We start from the raw sequence: 17213 nt of genomic DNA on the forward strand, positions 1-17213 counted from the left end.
TAATAAAGCACTGGACTAAAAAATGTATACCTAAAAAAGTTTTTCTTTAATGCATGACCGACTCAAACAATGATCTTGCATTGCATTAACTTGAGAGCTGTAAAATGAATCTAGTCAGAACTCACAAATAAAGTTTCATAGTTATGGCCACAAATATCGCCCAGAGATTATTCCTATAATTTTCTGGAAATTCAGCATAAATAAAAGCATTCCCATTTGTCTCTCAACTGCATGATCTACTACTTTTAAGATTTTGCTCTTAATTTGTAGGAGTTTAGAGTCTGAGAAATTCCGCAACTTGCATTCGTATTTTTATTCGTTATTGTATTTACTCGTATTTTTGAAGAGATCCGGTAGGGGGCGCCACACAAAGACTCGCTGTTGGGGAAGTAGTAGCAACTGTTGGTATAGCTTGAGGCTATGGGGCTGCAGCCACAACAACCTAATGAGGAGTCGTGACCTGACTTACCAAGCATCGTCTCGTGCCTCACACCGCACATATGACCTCGAAATAAGTGTCGTGAAAATGACCTGGAAATCGCGTGCTTGAAGACATAAATCTTAGGTAGAGCTTCAGCTCCTTCGCGGCACACGAACTGAGGATCTGTTGGTTGTCCATTGAAGCTGTAGTCAGTCTCGGATTATTTTACGGAATACATTTAATTCAATCCCTATCATGGTGGCCAAGAATACTGTACATTTATTCCCTTTCATCAGCGAAGAAATGAAACACTTTACATAATGCCTTTCGATGATCTATCTAGATGTCGCTTTGAAATATTCGTAATTCGCGTACACTGATGGTCCCTGCGCTGCTATGAAATATATTTTCAGCAAAAAAAATTATTCCCGTTTCACTGTTAAGCGCACTTATGGAACAAAATTAATGCGTTTGGATAAGTTGATTATGTTAATCCGCTATTCGAACATCCGAAGAAATATATTAAGTCGTTTGAAGCGAAGCCCATGCTCATGTAATTAGATGCAATAGAAATAGTTCTGCACGAGTCAGCTTAAGGTAATTGAACGTACGAATAATAATTTACTAGGACCAATACGACCGAATTAACATAAAGATATTAAACTCCATTAAAGCAAAATCATATTAAGAAGCATATTTCCTGTGAGCGTTCATGGAGAAGCCGTGAGGATTGAATTCAACCCACTGCAGCAGCATTATTACATCAGCTTGAGATTATTTATTATTTTGTCGGGGCACGCGAACTATTAGAACTTAGAAGAATAGCCTTGACATGATTAAATAGGGATTTTAAAGAGATATTATTTTATAGAGAGAGACGTTTCTTAGTTTCTTCTCATATCTTTTAAAGTTGGGTGAATCGGAGTGATCTACTCCACCAAATTTACGTTACGTTCAGGTTCAAGATACCGGTATTCATTACTTATCGTTTTGTCAGGTAGTCTGCCGAGTGGCATTTGATTTGGCACGTGAATAAGGTTCTCTTTTTTGGAAGCGTTACGGCAAAGAAAATACAAAGAGAGGGTTGTAATGAAACACTGATACACTTCATATTAAATTGAGAAATTCAAGTTCACATCCTACGTTAACAAACATCTCTAGTAGGTAAATAAAAAAAGCGAGCTGAACATAATCAAAGTCCGAAATCTAACAGTTAAATCATCATCATCTAAACTCATCTAATTTTACCGGGGAAAAGCGTGTGATCCGTTGCAGTTCCGTTGAGACCGTTGACAGTTCTGATGGCCGTTGACAGTTCTGACGACCGTTGACAGTTCTGATGGCCGTTGATAGTTATGCTGAGCACGAAAAGTTCTGGTGATCACCAAGGGTTCTGTTATATCTCCATGGAGTTCCGGTACTTCTATGGCAAGAGAGCTATTTTCTAGTACAACAAATAACGTTCATTTTATCTGGAAGAAGGAAAAGTTTTCGGCGGCGCCATCGAGTGCAGCTTATGCATAAAGGATAGCAGGCTAGCTTGCTTGCGGCATCATTGAATTAAGGAAATTTTATTGCCACTTATAGGATCGTAATCGAGTTTCGCCGAAGCTATCATTGTTTAATATTTTGAAGAGCGGTGTTTCTGGAAACATCGTTACAGGAAACGAGGTTCGATGGCTGCGTTGTTGCAAACTCAACGAGATTAGTGAGCAAAATGACCAATTTACTAAACAAACGAGACTTCAGGGACGTGAAATTTATACTTTTCAGAGAGAAACGGAAAATTTAATCGGTAATTGCGTTAAAAAATGAATGATTTATCGACAAGAATTAGGAATTTTGGACCATAAATTAATATATTTATTTATCAGCATTTGAAGTAGTGGGGTGTAAATATCCTGATAATGGTATGTGATAACTAATAAAATAATTAGAGTTATGAATTAGAGTGATGAGAAGTTGTATTATTTGAAACAAAATTGAGAAGTGACTTTATTATTCAAGACAACCCGAGAGCAGAAGATTTTAATTTGCGCTGTGAAATTTTGTAACCTTGGCTATTAACTTCAGAATTCATATTCAGTTTTTCCCTACAGAGTTTTCATATCTTAAATGCCAACAAATAAGATGCACCGAATTAAATTTTAGCTGAAGAATACAATACTTTTTTTAAATGGTCGATGTGATCCGGATGAGACTGGAATAATTCAGTAAACGCAAAATTTTTATTCATTTCTTTCATATCGTTTTATAATTATGCCATTTTCTCTTCACAATTGGCACTTTATTCCATATTTATTAGTTTTTCAAGTGCAAGAAAAACGTTTTAAGTAACGTCCACGTTGAGATTAGGTCGACCGCGTAATCTAGATTATATTCCAGCCTTGCATCTCTTGAAGCTCCCCTCTTCTTCTCTGTGCTGGACGTCTAACAAAGTAGAGCAATTATGGCGCACGTTAATTTAAATAGCAATAGCCGCCTTTCCCTCGTCACATGACAGGCTTTGCCGCCACTCTTAATTTTAAGCAGGGAAATATATCAGATGGTGACTTTTCAATATATGAATGTGTTAAAATGTGTGATTTTACTCTAACCCGCGTGTTAGATTATGAAGCAAAAAATAAAAATTTCTAATAAATCAGATCTTAATGCTGGTTAAGCTTGAGATCTGATATATAAACTTAATGTTTAACGCTGCTTATCTGATTAATATAATAAATCTGATCTTACAATATTCAGATCTTCACAATTTTAATGTATGCTAATCATATGAACTATATCATTTATAAGACAAAGATATGCGGGAACTTGACACATAAAGATCTTTCATTTCCAGGGTACAATATTCGTAAGCTCATGAAGTTTTTCATAAGGATATAAATGGCGAGCTCGAGTCTTTATTGTCCCGCACGGACGTCGGGTGTCGGAATCGTTAATATCCGATAGTCTCGAGGCCAGCTTTTTACTGCCGGAGAAAGCTGATGGCAATTGAAATTGCGTGCAAGAATGTTCGGAGAATAGCGCGTTCGGTGCGCAAGACTTCAAAAGACCAGCCTTCAATATTGGGCACCCGCTTGCCCAGCATTCCATTCAAATTGTTTGGGTTCTTCAGCAAGAGACTTTGGAGCAAATATTAGCGAGTCTGAATATTAATGGCATGCCTCTATTTGGAGCGAAGTGTTCCCTGAGCATCGGGCAAGGCTTGCTCAAGCCGTTAAGAAAGGAATGTTGAATGGGCATCAATAATGCAAATGAACCGCCTATTGAGAACATTTTCATCACTAATATATCCAATTCCTCGAAATATGGGCATAAATACAAGGAAAACGAATTCGACGTTGGCCAAAACGACGAAATAATAAATCTCGTCGTTTTTTAATGTTAAACTTTGGAGTTAGTTGGAGGAAACTCGTATTTTTATTAAACGTTGAAATAAATATCTCGTAATCGTATCTCCAATGTGTGTCTCAGACGCGTATCTCGAATATACCATATATGTATGTCTCGAAGGAGTTTCTTGAATGTGTATCTCGAATGCGAGTCTAGCATGAGAGTCTGGATTGAATTAAATTTCCATTCAATGTCGAGTCCCATGCAGAAGTTTGATCGTCCGCCACTAGCCGAGCGGCTGTGCGCGCTCTAAATGAGATGAGGTCGCACAATAAATGTGACCTACAAGAGCAGGCATTCCAATTCAGAATGAAATACTTTTTCGTTTTTTGAATTGCTTGTCCTTGAGGTTTATTTTATGCCTCATGGAAATAAATTGAGGTGAAACTGAAATATTGACACCAATGATTGTGTACGGAGGCTGGAAAAGTTCTTGTTCCGAACACGATTGGTATGTAAACTTGAATATGATAGCCGTTTCTTTGTGAGACGTCGTCATCGTGCGGTTTTATTGAAATGATCAGCACCAAATTATTATATAGCGAATGCCATAAGATATTCACTATATTTTATAATCAGTATAACATAATCTATAATCAGTATAACACAATTTCCTACTTAATAAAATGCTTTGCGATTACGAATGGAAACAATTTCTTGCATCCATAAACAACGTGTATAATTAAAGCTATACACGTGGATTTCATGCGGAAAACTTGTTGCTTTTCAACTTAAATAAATACTATTGAAGCGCTTTCCTCTCCTCAAAGTTCTCTCTACGTGCCGTTTTATAAAGAAAAAATAAAATAAAAACGTTTCGAGCATCGTTCACGCTCTGTTCTTAACATGCAAATCATGTTCACAAGTTCATTTCGTTTTTTCCTGCACTCCTGGAACCTTGGAATTGCATGAGCGCGATATGCATCACCACTTCGTCACGTGGTCATACACAAGCGTCATGGAAGCGAAGCTTGCCGCGGTTCACAACCTCTATGCTGCCAAAAACCCTATGCTCCAGCGATCTATTGCGTACGACAACAAAAACACGCCTCGTAAGTCAGGCGCCTGTTGGGCTACAATTTATGCAATGGTTGACGTTTACATTTCTTGCTGAAGGCAACAAAGTTTAGCCAACATTTTTGCTCTGAATTCAGATGTACAAATGCCCTGGTTTGAGTTTCGGGCGGCACCCTTGCCAGCCGGCCAAGCGTTGTGTCAGTCGGGGCAGTTACTGTAGTTTACTTGATGCTCTGCGAGTAACCATGTTTTTAATGAACATATTTTTTATTATTTATTCACACAGGAGCACACAAAAAAACATAACAAGAGACTATCGAAAATTTAAAGAAAAAATACAAAATGCTCCGGTGGGAATGTCTTTATAAGCTGAAATGCTTCACAGACGACATCGGCGATATTACTTTCATTAGAAGAATAACGTATAATGATAATAAGTCAATAGAGAACAGAAAGTGCTTAAAGTAAATATATATGGTAATATTCTTGCAGTTTTTGTAGGATGACGGAAAAATATTCCTGTGAAATATTTATCATCTCTTCGGTCTTTTTGTGAATCGGGAATATAATAATCTACACTAAAAATGCAATAAAACGACTGCATTACGTTTACTTTGTATGTGTAAGCTTGATTTTCTTTTTTTGGACATCGATTACATAAACGTACTCCTCAAAATGACCTTGGAGCAGATTTGTATGTAACTACTGATTTGTACAGTCACTATAGGTATTTTTCATAAGGTTTTGACATTATTGCCTCCGCGCATAATGATGCAATATTAATGATTAACATGTGATGCAGAATCATGATATTTAATAAATGAAGTGTATTTTGCAGTGGGCTTTCAAGCGTTTGCTTCACCTCCTCTTGGGGATACAAAGATGCTCTCTTTCCCTCGGAACAAAACAGTTCTCAGGGTCTGAGGGCAAGCTAAGCTTATTTCCTTGCCAACGACAAACAAATTTCTGGAAAAATCGAGCCGTTAGGGTTTCAGAAGCCAGTCTTGGGAAGAGAATGGCCGTTTCTGCCGCTGTGGTAGGAGCTCGGCTTGGAATACATTTAGGGGAAAACGTTAGCCTACAAAATACATTTAGGGGAAAACGTTAGCCTACAAAATACATTTAGGGGAAAACGTTAGCCTAGCTACAAAATACATTTAGGCAAAATGTTAGCATACAAAAAAAACATTGAGGGGAAAACTTTAGCATACAAAATATATCTAGGAGAAAACGTTAGCCAACAAAATACATTTAGGGGAAAACGTTAGCCTAGAAAATCAGGAGTTTCCTTGCATTGATGTAATTTTTATATATATTTTATGTATAGATATTTTTCCTGGCTTGATGGTTCAAGAAAGGGAATATCAATCAATAGGTATTAATGAATATTTATGTTGTTGCTGCATTTCCTTTAACGTTGTAAGGAATCCCTTGAATTTGAAAATAATTTTAGCGGATGGCCAGACGAAAGTCGGCGCTAAGTTTAGGCATCACACAGTGCAATGATTCTCTTTTATTCCTGTTGCATACTTCTGTTGTATTACGCAATAAAAGCTAACAATGATTTCAAATTAAGAAAATGTCATCATGAAGATTTTTGCTTTTAACGTTCAAGTTCAGATGCATGCTGATGATAAATAAGAAAAATTTAGATTTTTAACTCGCTGCTCATAATCTTCTTGAATCGAATTTAAGTTTGTAGGTTATTTTGGCATCATGAAACTCACAAAATTTCTCCGATGCGCTTTATTTCAAACTACTGAAATTTATGGGCATAATTCCTCTAGAATTGCAGCACAGGAATTTCCCTGATCAAAGAGGATAAGAATTTGGCTGGAATTTAGTAAGAAGAAATATTCTTGCGGCGAAAGCCGCTGTCGCTGATTTAAGTTGCATGTAATGAGAACCATGTACGTATCTTAGCGTATAATATTTATTGTTGTAGAGGAAGACTATATATATACATATATAAGTAATGATGCAATGAGGACAGCATGAGTTGTGCGCTTCATTTGTACACTTGAAAGATTACTTGCATTTGTGAAAATGCGATCCATAACACACTATAAGGAATGGAGCTAGGGGGGTCAGGGTTTTGATATATGTGCTGTATAAGCACTTGGACGAGTTTCGACGAAGTTAACAGGATTCCTGGGAGAAATTTTAAAATATACCCATATCATGAATGAGACTTTTGTTGAAAATGATTGTTCCAAATTTGAAACATTGGTTGACACACATCGTTGACACAACCAGCTCACATGGTCCAGCTTTTATCGAAATTTAAGCTACTAGGAAACGCTGCTATTATGTTGCCAGAACAATGGTAAACAGATCTATGACTACGCAAATAAAAGAACATATAAAATTTTTGCCCGATATAACAGAAAAAAACGAAAAGAAATCATTGATTTATTCGCCTTATATAAATCTGTGCCATCTTACATTTGCCATGCCATTTTTCCTCCGCATGTTTATTCCTTGCTTCCTTTTCACCAGTTTGCCTTCCTCTACGAAAATAATTGTGAACGAACTTCTCCATTAATATTATTGAACACGAAGCTTTCGCGACCAGTACAGCACTGAAAGCCCAAGTGTTGATAGTCAGCGTCATATTTCAGTCCGGTTGTTTTTTGCCAGCTCCTCGCAATGCTTCGCGGATGAAACTTACTCTGACAAACGCACACTCAGAAAAGTGAGTGAGACTTTGTCCAAATACCGATGCTTTTTTCGCTCAGGTTCGGGTCATTCTGACATATTTTGGCTCGGCAAAATGACGTATCTGTGCTACGTCCGCTCTCACTTTGCGTGCATTGTTTAAGATAGTGTGTCAGTATTAGGACATCACGACCCGTTCATTTATGTGAGTGTGCAGGTCTGAAGTCAAGTCTCCCACTACGGGTGTACAGAATCCGCTCGTCCGCACCACCACAAGGAGCTCAGTTGTACCGCGTCGCTTTTTTAAGCCTCAACAAAGAAGAACAAATGACGACTTTTGGCCCACGTGCCAAGTCATGCCAGCATTTTTACAGCCGTCATGCCTCATATTTCCTGGGATTTAATTGCTTTTTCTTGCCGTCAGGTGAAATACTTGTTGAGATTCGCCCCTCGAAACGAGTACGTTTTTAGCGAGGAGCCATCTTGCACGTGTCCAAGCGAGGCATAAAATACATTAATTAGTTGCATATTTATGCCGTGTTAAACTATGGAACTTCCGCATTATTGTCGTTTAATAATTCATTTTACGCAAATTTCCCTTCCAGCTCCTACATGACTTCGTATCAATGACATTTATTGAGGAAAATACACATTTTAAATAAACTTGCTGAATTTATTTCGTTAATTTACTTTTTAATTTATTTGGCGAAATATTTATTGATGTTTATGCAATTTCGCCGTGCATGCTGCGGTGGTTAAATCAATGCATAAATAATTTTCCTGTTGTGCTAATTTTGCTAAATTGGTGCAATGAAGGGGTTAATTTAGAGTGAAGGGGGACGACATTTTGGTCCGACGTTATCACACTTTATCTATAATGCATAAAATTATAAATTCGTTGTATGTTAATGGAATGAAAATAATTACTTGCATAGAAGCATTATTTCGTTTAATTTCAATTCATTCAGATATTCATAGTTCCTTAGCAATAATTTTTATCAACTGGAAAATAACTTCATTCGATATAATTCTATCTACAGACGGCCTTCTGCAGGTCATACAAATGTAAATATTTCGCTCGCACAACATTATAATTTATCCAAGCATCGCAGCATTATTTGAGTGCTGAACAGATGGTTTGGTCGGGACACGGCTTCGTAGCCAGCAAAACATGGACGGAGTTGGCACAAAAACAACGTATATTGCGTGGCTCTATATCGCTCGGCTACAGCGCTACCGGGCATAAAATCTCTTTATTATTTGGGGGGGGGGGGGAGTGGACAAATTTATTCCATTGGTATAATGTGGCTTCCACCTCAATATGCATTTGCCAGGAATTTTATTAAGGACCGTCACCACTGCATTGTTACGAGCACGTCGAAGTTTAGTCGCCAATATCGTGAATATTATCAGTTGTCTTAATCATCAATATTCACTATTATCTATTATTGTCTATTTATAAATAATGCTTTTGCCTAAGTGTCAAGCCGCGGTCAACGCTCACAACATTTACTGCTCAACGTTCGCTCGTGAGCAGAGCGCTGCAATGTTCAGAATTGGCAATGGTTTCCCTTCATGAGTTGCGATCTACGACCTTGTCTCCGCCTGTATATATATGGCTTCTCAAACAATGGCAAGCTCTGCTATGAAGCAAATGGCAATATTAACGTCAGGCTTTGCGCATCTCTGTGTTAGTTACGCCGGTTTACTAAGCATCGACCTGTTCAAGATGGCTGCGCTTGCTTTCTAAATCTTAATGTAGGTATGACATCGAGCAGCATTTGCTTCCTATATTTTAACATTGAGCTCACATTGTGCCCAGAGTGAACATGCAGCAACGCGCATTACTAGTACACTGAAGCAGCAGCGCTTGTTTTTCCAAAGCAGAATTAATATGAAACTCTTAACACGATTCAGCTTAATCTCTGCCGTCTGTGTCTAGCTGCTTCGTCAATTCAGCGGCAATGTTCGATAGGGTTTGAACACCTGTGTTATATTTCGTGTGTTCATAATAATAATTAGCAACATAAAATACTTCAGGAAATTAAATATATAGTATATACAATGCATTAGAAACATAAAGATACCAGACATAGCAAAAACAATCCTCATTTAAACCTGCACTCCTGTTGCCACTCCCACAGAGCTACGCGTGACGACTTTCTAAGTAGGCCTAAAATTTTTACGCATATCTTTATATTTAGAGAAAAAAATTTGCGATACTTGTAAAAGTGCTCAGTCGAGAGCAGAAATTCTGCCTGAATATTGCTGGCGAAACCTTCTGCCGAAAAAAAGTTATATTTTATGTGAGTTTGTGCTATGAGCGGAGCATATGGATGAGTGGTTATCTTAATCATCTTACGTATAGAAGAGTAAAATACACAAAAATGTACCGTGCTCAACAAAAGTTTTTTCCTATTGTGTTACAAGTTCACTAATGAGGCGAGAAAGCGGAATATCAAGGGCAAAAAGCGGAATATCAAGGAAGACAAAAGAGGAATATCAAGGGGAAAAAAGCGGAATATCTAGGAAGACACAAGAGGAATATCAAGGGAAAAAAAGCGGAATATCAAGGGAAGAAAAGCGGAATATCAAGGGGAAAAAAGCGGAATATCAAGGGAAGAAAAGCGGAATATCAAGGGGAAAAAAGCGGAATATCAAGGGGAAAAAAGCGGAATATCAAGGGGAAAAAAGCGGAATATCAAGGGAATAAAAGCGGAATATCAAGGGGAAAAAATTTTTAGAAGGTTTGAGCTACAAGCTAAGAATTTCCAAAAAATCCGTCAGGCGATATATGGTGCAGAATTAATGGGATTCCAGTAGAAGAATTAACAAATATTATTAGTTATTTTAGTTGATCTTGGGTTCGATTCACTAATCTCAAATATTTTGTTGACTATCTTTGATTTACCGACCGCGATCTAGTCAAAATTATAATATTCATACATTTCTCACCAGTTTTTTCTCGCCTCTATGCACGTCGTTCACATCTCATGATAGTTCATTATCAGTAGAAATCATTTAATTGTAATGATTCAATAATACGATTAAAAGTTCACAGTTACTCTTCGTAACAATTACTCGTGTATCGGAATATCAATAGAGAAGTGAACTACTTAGCGGACGCTACACGGCATCACTTCCTGAACAAATTTTGTTCTTTTATTATATACATGTTATATATAAAGTAATATAACGTGGTTCAATTATTCATATATTACCAAATTTTAGTGTGGCTCTTTTATCCATAGCTCAATAAATTGTATTATTAGGTTCCATCATACGAAGAAGAGCTTCAAGTGAGCATAACAACGTATTTTCTATGCCACACAAATGCTGACTAGTGAACACAATACATCCTGGAGTCGCTAGAGCCTAACATTGGCAGACTACTTACGCCATGCGCTGACTGGACGCTCCCTCTGCCACTCTCTCCCACCCTCTGCCACCCTCTGCCATCCTCTGCCACCCTCTGCCACCCTCTGCCACCCTCTGCCACCCTCTGCCACCCTCTGCCACCCTCTGTCACCCTCTGTCACCCTCTGCCACCCTCTGCCACCCTCTGCCACCCTCTGCCACCTTCTGCCACCACACCCTCTGCCACCCTCTGCCACCCTCTGCCACCCTCTGCCATCCCAAGCCACGCGCGCCAAATCAAGCATGCAAATGGAAACGGAAAATGCATCACAACTGCCGGCTCTTTGCCGGGCCTGTGTTCTGATTTCGACGCCACGCGAATAAAAAATCCGGGGTTTCTGCTCTCAAAAAATGGCGCAATAAGTTATGTCTTATTGAATAATACGAGCTTGAAATAAAAATAGTGAAATGTTGGCGATTTCGGAAAAGTTTTTCGGGCTTCTCCTCCGTACAGAGATTGTATTTACATTGAAACCAAGTTTTCAGCGCATGCACATTTGAATAGCAGAGGAGCATATGCATATGCGACAGTTTGAAATTTCCAATAAAAATTTTAAACTTCAATGCCAATCATCAAAGTGAGCTGAAAATAGATGTTGACACCGATATAAACAAAATATTCCATTTAGTTTTGCCAGTGCTGGAGGAATAAATTGTTTGGTTTCACTGTCCCCCATCTTTCCCTACGCTTATTAATAGTATTGCAGTTATTATTATTATTATAGTTATTACAATTATAATAATATTATTATATTATTATACTGTGTTTACTACTTTGAACGTTGCGCTGCCGTATGAGTATTAGATTCATAACAAAATCTCGGCTGTCACACTTTAGTTGAAACCTTCCTGCTGATCTCGGTCCGGGCGAGGCGTCAAGCCTGGCTGTGTCTCGCGTCTTTCTCTCGCCAATTACACAGACGCTCTTGACAAATGATCACTTGGCCTGCCAAGCGAAGAAGACACACGAGCGCCATGACAAGCCTCACCAGGATTAGAGCTGAGAAAAACTGCCGGTCGTTCATATTAAGAGACCCAGTGTCCACAGTCGCTTTTTTATCACTTGTTAGCGCCACGTTAAAGAAGAAACTCAATGAATTGACACTTTTTTGTATGATGGATGAATAGAGTAGACTAGACTGAATATGGCTGCTACGAGATATTCAGAGTAAAGCACTTACGAGTAATGAAATAATTCATATGTGCAAAAAAATTATGTGTTTGGATGACATTGTTCGGTGGTTTTATGCATGTCACTAGAAAAGAGTATTTTGCTATTTATTCAAATTCGTCATTTGAAGAAAACCTTTAGTTCTAGTCATAGAACAAAATAAGATCCGATAAAAACTTTTTTCAAAATCAATGGACACGATTTATCACGGCAGACATGTGCTGAACCCAGGCAATTTTTGAGTGTGTAAATTGAGTCCAATGATAATCCTTCACTAAAAAACTTCAAGTCTATGATTGACAAAATAAGTGATGAAATTTCGGTGCAGCATCAATTCAGGCGCATAAAAATTTACGCCTTTCTAGTTTCTAACTGACTTGATATCTGCCATATTAAATCACTTCGCAAAATGTTACTGCCGTCGCCATCAAGGCAAATAAAAAGTTATGACGGAAGACAATAATTTCTCAGGGGTGACGTCGAAGCTTCAGGCAGAGCGCAGGATTGCCTGCTTGGTTCACGTGAGCTCAGATACTCTGTGGGGGATCAAGCTTTATCATTACCATTCTACTGCGGCGGGAGAAGAGATAAAACATTCATGTGAGATAGGAAAACGACAGGAAAAGGAGAAAAAAATATTTATGTGAGCTAAGAAAAAGACAGAAAAAGAGGAAAAAATATTTATTTTCTTGATAAGAAAACGATAAAAAAAACATTTATGTGTAATAAGGAATGGCAGAAAAAAGGAAAAAAAACATTTATATGAGATAAGAAAACGACAGAAAAAAAAAGAAAACAAATAAGTGAGATAAGAAAAGGCCGGAAAAAAAGAAAAAAACATTTATAAGAGATAATAAAACAACAAAAAAAGTAAAAACATTTGTATAAATAAAAAAGGTCGATAAAAAAACGCAAAAAAACCGTATGAGCTATTTTATGCCAGTCCTGAACGGTAGACAATTTTGAAGTTTCTTGTGGCACATGCAGTATGATGATATTGTTGATAGATAATATACATGTTATATTGCATGTTAAAAATATGACCAATGCAACAAAAGCGTTCGATAAATTCTACCATGCTTCTCCAATAAAAATGTTTCTGGAATTGCTAGTTGAAACATTAAAAAAAAGAATTAATTATCCATAAAAATCACTCTCATGTCGTTATTCAAACTGGCCTAACGGCACAACTTCTGCGAAACTATGCCATTATTTTGAACCATGCAATATTTGAAAATATTGAATAGGATTAAGTAGCATTAAGATGAACTAAGAATTATGGACTCAAATATACGTAACTTCATTAAACCTTATTTCTCACCATACCGAAAAAGACTGCATTGAGAATCTGAATGTCCAAATTTTGGTTTGCAAACATTTCTTCATTATACCTTATTTCTGGCAGTTACTTAAAACATGTCAATGCAGTATACAGTATACAGTGGGGGGAAATAAATATTCGTACACTTGAAAAATCGTATTTTAATGTATGTAAGTACACAAGCTTAACAGGAAAAGTGATTTGAATTATGTATAGAGACGCATAGTATTCAAAAATACTATCAAAAGAAATTAAATCTCAATGCAACAAAAAACAATGCAACATGTTCACTTTTTGGGGTGAAAAAAGTATTCGTACAAAACAATAAATCCGCATTATTTTAATTTAATACTTGGATGAATATTTATTTCCCCCCACTGTATATTGAAAAAACTAATAAGAAAATTGCGAATAAAACAAATTCTCTGGTCTTCAATGAAACCTGCTTGAAAGAAGAAATTCTGCCAACCTATACTAATTTTATACAGTATATGTATATTGATATTCAAATTTCAGTCTGTACACATCTCTTCGTAATACCTTAGTTCTTTGGTAATTGAAATAGTTTTAATTGGGAATATTGATGTTCAAATTTCGGTATCTAAACATTCTTTCGATACACCTTTATTTCCAGCAGTTAGTAAGAAAGTTTCAATTGGGTATATTGACGTTCAAATTTCGGTATGTACACATTCTTTCGTTATACCTTTATTTCCAGCAGTTAGTAAGAAAGTTTCAATTGGGTATGTTGACGTTCAAATTTCGGTATGTAAACATTCTTTCAATATACCATTATTTCCAGCAGTTAGTAAGAAAGTTTCAATTGGGTATGTTGACGTTCAAATTTCGGTATGTAAACATTCTTTCGATATACTTTTATTTCCAGCAATTAGTAAGAAGTTTCAATTCGGTATATTGACGTTCAAAGTTTGGTTCACAAGGAAGCTCGGCTCTATTGTGGGGAACGTAATCGCTGCCATTTTAATCTCATTGTCGATGCATTAGGTCGACAGCAATCTACTTATGCGGCACCCCCGGGACTTTTTCAGGAACATCTTCCGCATTTTCGGTTGCCGCGCACATAAGAAATACAGCGCCCATATTTTTCATCACCGAAGTTTGCTTCGAAAAAAAGTTTTTCTTAACGTTTTAGGGATATTTTTCTTAGATTCAGCTGGCGCTAAAGAGCGTAGGTATATGAAATATAATTCCTACTATTTAAATATGATGAATACCAATTCACCAATTGGAATTGTATGTTTACTCAGATTCGAACCTTTTATATAATCGAATGTCAGTGCATGGATTTTTTTTTTAAATATAGGACAGTATATTAATTGTTATAAATAATAACGGCTCGAGTGGCTGCCATTAACGACAATGTTTGAAGGAAAGAACTCATAGGAAATCCAACCTAATAGAGCTGGTAGCAACTACCGCAAATGCATTCAATTGAATTCAGAATTGTTAAACGTTTGGATTTTGTAAAGGAGTGCATAGATTTGAGTAACGGAAAAGTACATGAACAATAAAGAAAATGCGCATGGCGAGAACTGAGTAACGTGGTTACGCAGATTACTTCTCGTAAAAGTTAAAAATTCTGGAGTTCACCGGCTCATGATATTAAATAGAGAATTAAAATATTGTGCGATGAATTCATTTTACTGCCCCATTTATTAATGTTACTTTTGGATGAACTCAGGGTATGCTGCTACAAGATTACATTCATATTGTACTTTCGGAAAAAATAATGGGATACAATCGTGGGTAGAAATGTGACATGATTAAACAAAACCAAGACTGAAATCCATCGTTATCGCCAAACTCTCAACAAGGGAGTTATATACTTCAAAATTTGCGATTATCAATCAATGAACATTTTTGTGTTCTCTAACAAATTCAAGAGAAGCCTATATTTATTGCAACCAAAATCGAAATCTGAGAATTTACGCACAAAAAGGCACACAATATGATACTATATATATTGACGTATCAAAGGAGCACCAGCAGTGCTGTCTGTTCTACTACTGCCATTCAATAGGACTCGTGTTTCAGTAAACTCACTGACGCGTTATCACGTTAACGAACTTCAGTTCAATTCTAAAAGCTCGTTCAATAGGCATCGATTCTGGTCGATTACGCCAAATAAAAATCAGTGGCGTGCAATTCCCTTTCGGTATTCAAAGCCTGCGTTTGGGAAGTAACAAAAGACACGGCAGCCCACGTATATTTGGATACAAAGTTTCAAAATTTTTAGATGCTACATTGTTCAATCATACACAAAAAAACAATGAATTCTTCATTTCCCAGTTCCTGTCTTCAGTGAAAAATACTATAGTAGAAAAATCTAACCCGGAATAAATGTAAGGTTTCAGTTTGCTCGGCGCTAAAGTCATTTCGTTTTCTTTATAAAAAGAGACTCTCCGATTTTTTGGATTCCCTCGACAACAATTTGGCGGTGGCCCGGAAATCGATTTCCAGTATTTTGTATTACACTGCCAAACATTCCACGGAAAACGAATTCCAATACAAAGAACTACATGAGAACTAAACTGCCAAAAATACTCCGACACGGTAAGGGGCCTAAAATTATCTTCTGCTAAATTGAACTCTAATGTTCTATTGGTTCTGAATTTCCACAGTTGATGTTTAATTGCGGTGAAGTATAGTTAATTGAGTTAGTAAGCTACAGACGTTTTTTGGTAATGCATTGTTTAGTATTGTTCATTACTGGCCGATGCATCAAGTGGTATATGCCTAAAGTGCGGTGCAGCGACCCAAGAAGGTGGTTTCTTCCTTCAAATCTTATTAATTGATGGGAAATGATCATTTAATTTAGTTTGAATTCATTGTTTCAACCTTTCGTATCAATATTTTAAAATATAATAACTTTGAGTAATCTTGTTAAAATAGCAAGAACAAAAGTAAATCAAACAATGATAACAAAGAGTAAACTTGAATATATAGGGACCACGATCCTTCTTCACGAGCGAAGAGAAACAGATTAGTTGCTGCAGTCTTGAAATTCTTTTCAAATGAGAAAAAGCTTCCATTAAGTCCACGGGGTTTGACACGCTGTGTTCTAGGAAACGCAACTTGTCTACTCTGATTAGGATCATTCGGGACGTTAGCAGTCGTTTCAGTACAAGGATCCCTAATAAACTGAATCTAGGGCTCAACAACGAAAGATAATGACTGCTTTATGTGGTCTCTAATGCCTCATAAACGAGCGTCTTCTCTGTGCTCATCAGATTTAAGGTCCCGTGAAGTTTACGCATTTGTTGTTGGCAAAGTGAGCTTCTCATTGAAGTCTACGGCATTACGACTTCAAGACTCAACTTGCAGGGTCTTCATATTACGAGACTGATAGCACTCGTTTTTGTTCATCTCAAAATCGCGTTTCTATTATTCTAATAAAATAAATGTCTCTTTCACGCAAGACGATTAGGTCAAGATAAATTTCATGGAACTCATAGGAAAAGAAGAGCAAACTTATTTTGATTGAAGAATGAGTATGAAAATTTTGCTATGCTCTCTGTCTTAAATAGACATGAAAACATGGAAGCGTGCTTCAGATGTGAAATTATTTGATACTCACTTGAAGAATTTTGCATTGCAAAATGGTGGTTGTAAACTCATGATGCCATCACTGTGCATTTCGTAAACCTTTAAACTTTTGATGTCATCACTGTTCATTTCGTAAATCTTGCTCAGTCGACCTGATACTATTTTTATTTAGAACTTTAACTCCGAGGGTAAAATTTGAAAGAAGCTGTCATCTTCCTTCAAAGGAACAGCACTTATTCTTTGACCAG

The sequence above is a fragment of the Hyalella azteca genome, unplaced genomic scaffold (genome assembly GCF_000764305.2).
Source record: "Hyalella azteca isolate HAZT.00-mixed unplaced genomic scaffold, Hazt_2.0.2 contig11552, whole genome shotgun sequence".
NCBI classification, from domain to species: Eukaryota; Metazoa; Arthropoda; class Malacostraca; order Amphipoda; family Hyalellidae; genus Hyalella; species Hyalella azteca.